Raw genomic sequence first — 10,571 nt, 5'->3', positions numbered from 1 at the left:
GTCTGTTTCCTATTTGTTGTTGGGAGTATTTGTACTCCTTATTTTTATTTTTGGGAGTATTTGCCTATTTTTACAGAGTAAAAGTGGCTGATACACCCCTTATGTCTAGGGTTGGTTATATAATAAGCTACATTGATTTTTGTTTTGTTTTAATGTATTTACTGTTTTATTTTTATATGGTTTAAAAAAGAAAAGAGTACAAAACAAACAGTTCACAATGCTTGCTCCCCTCCACATCTTAGTATGCGCGCTTTCTTGAGGCTAATCCATCTTACTGCGTGCAGGATCACATTGTTGCGCAAAGGTCCGACCTAAAAACCATTTCTGGAGGTCCTTAAGTACAGACTTCGGTAGATACTACTTCCGTGTCGGTTTCACTTTCTTTCAAACGTTTGTTTAATTCGTCCAGAAATGTTATTAAAGCGAACATGAGTGTACAGTTTGATACTTCAAACATCCATTCCCACCATTCTGTGGCGCACAGTGTCTGCAATTTCACAAATACAGGACCAAGTGTCCGGGATCTCAGTGTGCGTAATTTTGGGCAGAAAAGAGTTAGATTTTTCAGCGTCTCTGTACAGGATTTCCAGAAAGGGCAAAGTAGCTCTATGTTTGGATTGTGTAGATTTCGACGTTCTTTGGTAACCATTAGATTCAGTCTAAACCTCAAGTATGTGGTTCTAGCTGTGGGATCTGGAAATTGGGTCAGGTAAGCTTGGAGGTTCCCATATGCTCTAGCCTCTCCTGGTACATCAGCCATCATTCTAGTGTTACGTCTTTGTTCGCATGTTAGATGCCAGTCCATACTCCACACTTTATTCTTGGCAAGAACTGGATTTTCTAACAGCGTTGAAAGCTTGATGTCATACAAATCCAGGATCTCAGTGCAGTACTTGTTCCACATTGATAGAGTAATGCTAGCATGTCCCTTCTTCGATTTTAGTATCTCATACTGCAACGCTGGTTTAGTTAAAGTGCTTTTTCTGAAGAGGGATAGTAAGCTCCAGCTTACTCTAGCGTGCATCGATATTAACCCCAATTTGTATCTGATGCAGACTGTGGACGTGCCACAAAGCAGATGTAACGCTCTTACCCAAAAGATGTTTTCAAGAGTGTTCCAGAGCTTATAAGAACAGTCCAGTGCATTTTCAGCACCGTAAATTATAGCTGGAACAGCTTTTTGTTGGTAAAATGCAATCATGGGTTTTAGCGAAAATTTCCCGAACTGCCTGTTGATAATCGCTGCTTGGCATGCCAATTGTCGGCATGTCGATTTCGCTAGATCTGCCCAAGGTGCATTGTCTCTATTTGAGCTTATTCTCATGCCCAAGTATCTTGTGTTACACACAGTGTTTAGCTTCGTCTTTTCGATAAACCAGTTCTGTTTTTTCTGAGTTTTCTTCACAGTCTGCAGATTTTGCAGTGTTAATATCTCGCACTTTTGTTTATTCATTTGCAGACCATTTCGGCGCACATATGCTTCAAGAGCGTCCATTTTACGTTGGAGTCCGATAGGAGTCATATCTAACAATATGAGATCATCCGCGTAAACAAGCCAACTTACGTGGGTGCCATTCATCTTAGGTGGAAAGGAGGGAACTTCACTAAGGGCTTCGCCGACATCAGATAGAAACAGATTAAAGATGATGGCGGCCAGAGGAGAGCCCTGTTTCACGCCCTTGAATGTGTCAATCGGCTTTGAAAGAATCCCCTGCAGATCAAGCTGAATTTTGATGTTTGTATTGGAGTGCAGTTCCCTAATAGCTTTGACAAGGCTTGTGGGACAGTTCCATGCTCTTAATTTTTTTTCCAGAGAATTCCCCGGTCAATGCTGTCAAAAGCATGAGAGAAGTCTATAAGGGCCAGATGTATTTTGGTATTTAGTCTTATAGCTTCGATCTTAAAGAGATTCAATATTAGCAGGTTTAGTCCAGACCCCACACCCTTCACAAACCCCGCTTGTCTGGGATCTATGTGATTACTTTCGCTTGCCCAACTCAACTGCATCTGTTGTAGTTGGGTCGCGTAGATCTTACCGATGACGTCTAGCAAGGCAATAGGTTTGTAATCACCAGGGTTAGCCCTGTTGCCCTTTTTGAAAATCGAGACTACAATTGCGCTCTTCCAGGATGTTAGAGATACTCGTTTGTCAGATATTCTTTGAAAGAGTGTCATGCAAAAATTCATCCAGGCCTCTGGATTACGTTTGATAGTGTAATTTGTTAGACCGTCAGGGCCCGGTGCTCTGGGTGCGTTTACTCTTTGTATTGCAATTAGAATATCATGGCGATCGAACTTTAGGTCCCATTTAGCCAATTTCGAGGAATAGCAGTCTTCTACACACCCCTCTGCACTAAACATGTTGGTGTAAAAGGCAGTCCATGTTGCTTCGGAGATGTAGTTTGCCTGCAGAGAATCTTACGGAGCGAATTTGTTGTTAATGGTTCTCCAGAAGTCCGCTGAGTTTTTATTCCGTAATTTGATCATCATTGCCTCCGAGTCATTCTGCAGCATGATGGCTTTAAAGGACTTACACCAGTTTCTAAATGCTTGTTTTATTGCTTTTTTCTTTAAAGCAAAAGCATCTTTGTCCTCCATGGTTAAGTTACGAAGTTCATGTCTCATTAGTCTTTTCTGCTGTTGAATCTTCAAGTCAAAACTATGTTTGTGGACACATTTTTGGTTTTTCAGCCCTTGTTTATGTTCTGTGAAGCCAGTCAATAGATGACAATATTCAATCTCGTTGTGTGCTAGGTTTAAGTTGGTGACAATTTTATTTACATCAGCATCAGCAAGTTCGAGACGTATTCTGCTCGAGAGAATGGACAGTGCATGTAGCCAGAATGTAGGCAATGTCGAACACGCTGTGTTTAAGCTCATTACCAACATATCATGGTCACTATGGTCCATCGGTTTAACCTCGAACCGAAGTGCTCGTGAATGTGCCACGTCTGACACAAACACATAGTCCAAAACAGAATGTTGATTCATTCTTCTCCATGTTGAATTCGCAGGGATATCCCCCGTCACATTGCCATTCAGCATAAGCATGCTTCTGGCTTCCATTTCCTGGCACCATTTCGAGGCTGCTTCTTTACGAACAAGGGTTGTAACTTTCCCCTCACCTTTGAGGTTTGCATGCTTCGTACAGTCTATGTTAAGATCTCCACAGATAATCAAATTTGGAGATTCTACATCCTCAAAGAGTGCATCTATTAGAGTGGTTATTTGATCAATGAAGAGTATCGTTCCAGTCGTGGCGTGGTTCCAATAGACATTAATAATGTTCAAAACGTCAGATTCTCCATTTATGTCATTTGAGGTCAGAACCCTGGCTGTCTGAATAAATGGAGAAACATTAGTAGATGAGACAATTCTGATGCCAGTAGATTTCCTTGCCGCAATCATTAGGCCTGCCATCGGTCTTCCTTTAAGTTGTTTTATGGCAGGGTTGAGGGCAGTTTCAAAGTCTTGCAAAATAGGGCTTCCAGACAGCCAGGTTTCCTGTAAGCAAACCAGGTCCAAGTCTTGTAGCCACGGTGTGTGGAAGAGGTGACTAAAACCTCTAGTGTTCCACGAACCCAGTTTGATAGAGTCTTTATTTCCAGATACCTGGCATTATTGCATCGAATTACCACTTAGCGCGACGGCCATCCAGGCCCAGTCATTCCTCGGATTAGATTTGTCAGTCTCGACAGCCGAGTCGCTTGGCAAAGAGGATAGCCCATCAATAGTTATGTGTATTTGTTTGCCATATTTGGGCAGGAGCACTTCCTTCTCGTTAGCAGGAAAGACTTTCTTGGAAATGTGTTCAGAGACACTGTGGCTGGATGGTTCAAAGCTAGACCTGTTGCATGCCAGCTTGGGGACAAACAACTGAGAGTGAGACATTTTGTCAGAGCACCTGTCAACACTCTTATGAATCTCGAACCCTAGTGATAGCAAGGTAGAACTTGCTTCTGATAAGATGTCAAAGATTATTTTCGAGTTTATATGTAGAATCACTTTGTCGTCTCTTTTTTCGTCACAAAATTCATCGATTCTCAGATCGTCAGATAGAATCGTTCTTAGGCTCGGAATTAGTTGAAACAGATGTAGCACATTGTGACAGTTTAAGATCAGGTTGTCCGCGTTGTCAATTCTTTCTAGGGTCACCTTGTAAAGGGTTGTCATCTTAGTCTTGTCCTTAGATGACTCAAACCCGTTCTGCAGTGATCGCAGAGGACTCTTCGTGTTACAGCTGGAGGTCTTCTTAGCAGTCTGCATTTTAACTTGCATCGGCTCTGCTGGCATTCTTGAGTTAGTTGAGGGTTGAGCATTCCCTCTGTGATTCAGATAACTCGAAGAAGTAAGTGGCAGGGTTTCATTAGATGTTTCAGAAGAGTTTGTCGTTGTACGAGATGTAGCAGCCTGATTCTGTTTGTCCTCCATTGTCAGAAATATGGGCGAATGTGGCGCATCATTTACAATAGTGATGGCCGCATTTTTAATCATTGTACATGTACGTTGGTTATTAAAGGTTTTCGCCACATCGGGAATGACTGTCCCGGTTTGTGAAGGAAACTCTTCTTCTACCGTTCCGCTATTAGTCTTTGAGATAACCATGGGTTCTGTGGCCTCTGTTAAGTCCTCGTCATCATATGTAGATAGATTTATTAAGTCAGACAGCTCCTCTCCCACCTCTTCCACTAAGTCCATTTTGTTCTCAAGTGTTTTTTTCTGTGATGATGCTTTAACTTGCCCTTTCCAGTTGTTTGTGTTCACTGTTAAATTTACAGTTTTTAGGTTATGTAAGAATTTTATTGAGTTGTTTGTCTGTCTCGATTTTTTCAGTGGTTGATTTTTAGTTTTCTTTGTCGTAAGGCTGTTAAGGCCAGCATTCACCTAAGTGCGACAGACATGTCCAGGTACATTCTTAAAGATGTCATATAGAGTAGGGTGCTCTACACTTGCTTTGGAAACAGCTTGTGGCAAGTTGTGTGTGTTTGTAGGCAAAACATTTGGATCAGCTTACAAGGTAGGTGCAGTCACGTTTGGTGCAAGCGCAGTGTCCGTTAGTACACAGCTGTCGTCGAGGGGTTGAAAGCCCACTTCCAGATTGTCTGACGATGAAGCTAACTGGGGGTTAGAAAGAGCCAAGTTAGAGGTCGCCATGCTGGTTTTCAAAGCTTCAGCAAACAAGCTGGCTTCATTGTCCTTTTGGAAACGGAGTTCCTTGCGGCGTGTGCGCAAGCATTCGCTTGCCGAGGATTTTCTCTCTCGTTCATCAACTTCCATCGTCTGCTTAATTCTGGTCACGTTGTTGTCTTGAATGAGTTCAGAGTCAGCGGAAGCGTTGTTCGTCTTGAGTGGAATACTGTAAGGTATAGTTAAAGACTTGGTGACCACAGACTCCGCTTGACAGCCCGCACTAATAGTAGGGCATGTTTGCATCACTTCCTCATTAGTGTTTTTGTGTTTGAAGATGCTCAGCGCCTCCCTTGCCACTTCTGCCAGGATTTTTTTTATCATTATTATTGTTTTTTAACTGAGTGGTTATAGTGTTCAGCATGCAGTCATGTTTGGAAGATAGGACCTGTTGCGCTTCTTTGAGTAGGTTACAGTTTTGTTCGAGGTCCACGAATTTAGAGTTCAGTAATGCTACCAGTGTTGAGAGATCTTTAGTATTCTCATTTAGATGTTCATACAGCTTTGTAAACGGGGCCAAAGTAATGGCCATGGATGATATTATGGTAGATTGAGGGGGTAATTCATGGATTATTTGCGCCGAAAAAACGGGATTTGTGCGCCATTCTGCCCGCAAATCCCCATTTGTTAAACAGGGATTTGCGGGCAGAATGGCGCACAAATCCTGTTTTTTTTCGGCGCAAATAATCCATGAATTACCCCCTGAATCTCACGGAGCCAGTTGGCGTTGTTGGCAGCAGGCACTCTTTTCTGCCCGCGAGCTCGCCTTTCATGCATAGGCCTTTGAGCTTTGCGGGCCTTTAAATAAGGCTGCTCCATTGGCGAATACTCATCCGATGAATAGTCAGTGGATGATGAGGAAAGCGTTGAGTCTTGTGTGTCAAGATTCAGGCTGTGATTTAGATTTACAGTTACCCTTTCCTCTGTAGAAGCGGTCAAATTTGGAGTACCATCCCGTTTGGATTTTTTTCTTTGAGAACATCGTAAACTACCTGCACTACTTGCATCTCTTCTTCTTCGTTTTATAAGGGCCATTCGTTGGATGGTGGTATATAGCGGGCATTTCTCGCATATAGAGTTGTCAGTGCATTTCTTTTCTAGCGACCATAGGTTCATTGTTACGGCCGTTGTTAAGGTCACGTTTTTCTCGAACTTCAAAGCACGAGCTTTATTGATCCAGTTTAAATCTGACAATAGCTTGTTTACCATGTCAAGGGAGTTGCGCCGATTTACAGTTGAACATTGATTTCGGAGCGAGTCCCTAAACGTGGTAGGTGCGGCATCTGTTGACTTATTCAAAAGTAAAAAGTCTTTGCTTAAGGCATTTGAGTGCAGTGAAAACACCTCCTCATCTACAGGAGGTGATGAGTCATCATTAAGCGTCCAGTTTACTGCCGCCTTTCCATTGGGGTTTTCGCTAGCGCTATAGTATATAGATCTCATTCCAGTAATTCCTGAAGGCGGCAGAGCAGAATGTAGACTATGCCGAATCTCATGCTTGAGTAGATCGTCCTGACTTTGTTGTAACTGGATAACGAATTCTTCACGTGGAGCACTGCTCTTACCCACTAGGGTTTTAAAACAAGACCACGCTAGTTCCTGTAATAATGGAACCCGGCGTTGCCCCCAACACAGTGTAGAGCCAGGCTCATCGCTGACAGTACTATCCTTTATGGTGAGTGGACTGCCGCTGCCATTTTTCAAACATGGCACATCAGGTGTTTCATAGTTTAGACCCATGGCCACCCCAACATGAAGAGGAGGCCGGGAACACGTCTGTAAGGGGAGTACAGAAGTTGTGTCTTGTTCCGCAGCTCTCAATGAGACATCATTTTCAGTCTCCCGGTTCAGCCCACCCGCCGCTGTAGACGTAAGGTTTGCAATAATGGACGTGCAGCCGGTGGACGGGACAAGCAGCATCGATATGTCATTAGTCTTTGGACTTTTGTTTAAATCACTAGGAGACGTGACAGCATGCGGCCGCCCATCAGTAACCACAGCAGCAGTGCCCCAGGTTGAAAGCCCAATAGTTGGTGAATTCACAGTGCTTAAGTGGCTTACCTGGTTTAGTGCCACTTCAGTCTGCACTGCGGGCTCTTTCGCAACGTCACACAGCTCTTGCGGACGGGTCCAGTTCTTCAGTTAGGCTCTTGTTTTTAGTTGTTTAGGGAGGCTGACTGCAGCCGTTTCCGAGCGGCGGCTCATCTCCTTAGGCTCCTAAGTTTGTCAGCACAAGAGCACTGCAGAAGCCGCGTAATACCAGCCGAGCTCTAGGGCCCCCAACAGCCCCGCCGAGGGCTTACGCCGCAAGGGCGTTGAGGCAGCCTTAATAAGGGCAGCTGTAGAGTCAGCTGGCTCTGCCCTTAAAGGCACACGCACCTTGCAATGACGTTAGGTTGAGTGTTGGAATAAATGCAAGCTTTTCTCCGCTTACAGCAGCTCTCCACTCCTTTAGGACATAGCACAACAGTAGCAACTCGCCCTTTCGCCGAGGGCTTTTTGATTTTAAAAAGTTGCACAAATTGTCAGGTAATGCCCAGTCTATGCAGAGAGTATAAGTACTGTGTCTGAGGCCTAGAAGTAGGATATGCCCGTTTGCAGCACCCCCTGGTGCATGACCGCAGGTCCTTACCTGGGCACACTGCGGTGAGGGACTTTCCTGCAGGACATGCTCCAAGTACCATACGCACAGGAAATGGAATCTGCCTACGCCCTCTGGCTGCTGTGCGTGGCGGGTTACTGCACCTGTGTACTGTGAAGCTGCATAGCCTGGAAGAGCAACTCCAGGTGATTGCTAAAGGTTGCCGCTGCCCTCAGTCATTATGCAGCAGAAATCCTGCAAATTACTTTAATGCACGTTCCATTGCAATGGGTTTGGAGCACTAGAAGATAGACTTCCTTGCATTCAGGGATATGTGTTTTTTTTTCTAAAATAAACACTCAACATTGGTGGATACACTTCTCCCTGAGTGGCACAAGATCCAGGTCTGCAGTAAGATACACAAACCCAGAGGTCGTTTCGCCCTCATGTTGCCTTCGTTGTCCCTACCACTGTGATCTGCATACCTGTAGCATTTTCCTTTGCATGCCTAGGCTGCAAATGCGAAGTCAACCCTTACTAGGCTTAGCAATTTAACAAACCTCCAGTCGAGGCCACTCTTTGCAGATGGACAGACTTCATTGCTAACCTTATAACGACTTCTGATATGTGTGACAGGGCCAGCGTTGTGGCCCTGTCAGGGGAGGGAGCCCTGCTAGAGTGCTCGAGTGTGGGACCCCCTCGCAATCCCGCCTTACCTGCTGTGGGGCAGCGCAGCCGCCCAGGAAGACCGCGTGTCAACGATAGCACCGGCAGGTCCCAACAGACTGTGCCGGCTGGAGTCTGCACAAACAGGGAGCCTCCACTATGCCACCAGGGAATTTGATTATTAAAATAAAGGCCTCCACGAAGGCCACAATAAACCCACTAAACCACCAGGAATCTTATTATTAATGAAAGAAAGACCTTACAAAAGGGGCCCACTACACCACCAGGGATACTTGGGACAAACTTAGTCCTACAGAAAGGCCTTGAAACAACTGACTACTGGACCCCATCAGGGTCCATGTTGAAAAGGGGTGGGGCTTACAACCCCTCTTAAGCTCTCCCATGGCCTTCCCCTGTCACACCCCATGGAGATAGTTACAGATATTGGATAATTATAACCGTTATTTTGAAACGGGCTTAATACCAATGAGTGGTTAGAGTTGAGAAGTGAGAGGAGAAGTTAGATCTAAGGGTGGGTGTGGAAAGGTGGAGTGAGAGATCGGAGAGACAGGAGTATGGTGAGAGGAGAACATCTTATAAGCCCAGTGTAGTGAAGGCTCAGGTAAGAATGTGTGTGGAAGAAGGGAGAGTGAAACTGAATGGAAGAAGGCACTAGCCCTAACCCCCTTACACTACTAAGCGGGATAGGTAAGGGAAAGCCTAGAAAATTTCAAAGAGAGTTACCCAATGGTGTTAAGGAAAATACAAATAGGAGTAGACAGAACGAAAGACAGATAGGTGTCCCGGTGGCGAGCTACTAATACCCAGTTAAGAACGGCTGGCTAGGGAGGGGGTAAAGCAACGGGAAATAGCTTGAGTGTAAAGTGCCGAGAGCCAAATTCTCAAATTCCCCAAAGACCCACTAGCCACCAGCATGGTTATTTGTGGTGGGCCGCCCCAGAACAAATGAATGTGGTCTTCGGAGACTTTAACACTTGGCTGGATTGCCCCTCCAACAAGCAACCCCTTGCCTTGATCAACTCTTGTAATTCATTGGCAGCGAAGATTTGGCCTTTCCAACCTCACCCACATGAAAGTCCACACCCTGTATGCCATACTGACATCACTACATCTGCATCCATCAAATATCCTTTTTAGTTCTCTGGCACGAATGCTTTGAATTCTTATGGAATATGTCTGCTGTTTGCACCTGCTAATAGCATACATCTGTATGAATGGCATGTGGCATTTACTCATTTTGCACAACAAAGTCCAAAAATGAAGGTGTACAGGTTATTATGCTTGCATAATTTACACCTTCATAGTGCAAATTAGTAGAATTGCATGAAGGCGACCTGATTCAACTAAGTGCAAATGTAACAGGTCCCCTCTGTGCAATTTACACTTTTTTTTTTTAAAGAAAGGATTGCATTTCGTAAAGTGCTGAACGCCTGTTGCTGTACAATATGAGATTTTGTCAGGCTGTCATGTTGCATTCAGGATGTAGAAAGCAAAGGTACAATGATATTCGTTTAGCTTAAAATGTTTCTTTAAGTATTTCAATATTGCCAGGTTGTTTTCCTATGAGATTTGTTTATTTCTTAAGTAAACATTATAAGACAGCATTATTGGAGTCCTTGAAAGCCAACATTTTAATATTTGTACCAAGTGTGTGGTCATGTGCCTAAATTGTAGAGGGTTAACATGAGTGCACTGAAGCCACCACGTAAAATTGTGTTATTGTTGCAGTGACGTTTCCTCAGTTCCCATATCAATTAATTTGACAGGCAGCTATATAGTCCACTGCACCAGAGATTATACCATGGCAGACCAACATTAATGTACTGCCCTATTGCTGGTAGTCACCAAAGTTCCCTGGGCAATGGCATGTCTTTGCCATGCTCGAGTGCAGCATGGCTCTTTACCACAGCACCCTTACATTGTAGCAAAGTAGCACTCGGATAGGGAGGTGAGGGAAGGTGTGTGTCCGCAGCAGGGTATTAGGAGCATAGTTATGGGGAAAGGGGGTGCAAGGGTGTCATACCTCAGAACTATGTGAATTAATAAAACAGAGAATGAAATAACAACTAAACTTTTATACCAACAAATATAGATTTTTTTTATTGGGGGGGGTCCC

The sequence above is a fragment of the Ambystoma mexicanum genome, chromosome 12, assembly GCF_040938575.1.
Source record: "Ambystoma mexicanum isolate Mex_15411 chromosome 12, UKY_AmexF1_1, whole genome shotgun sequence".
NCBI classification, from domain to species: Eukaryota; Metazoa; Chordata; class Amphibia; order Caudata; family Ambystomatidae; genus Ambystoma; species Ambystoma mexicanum.
Note: the sequence above shows the minus strand (reverse complement) of the source record.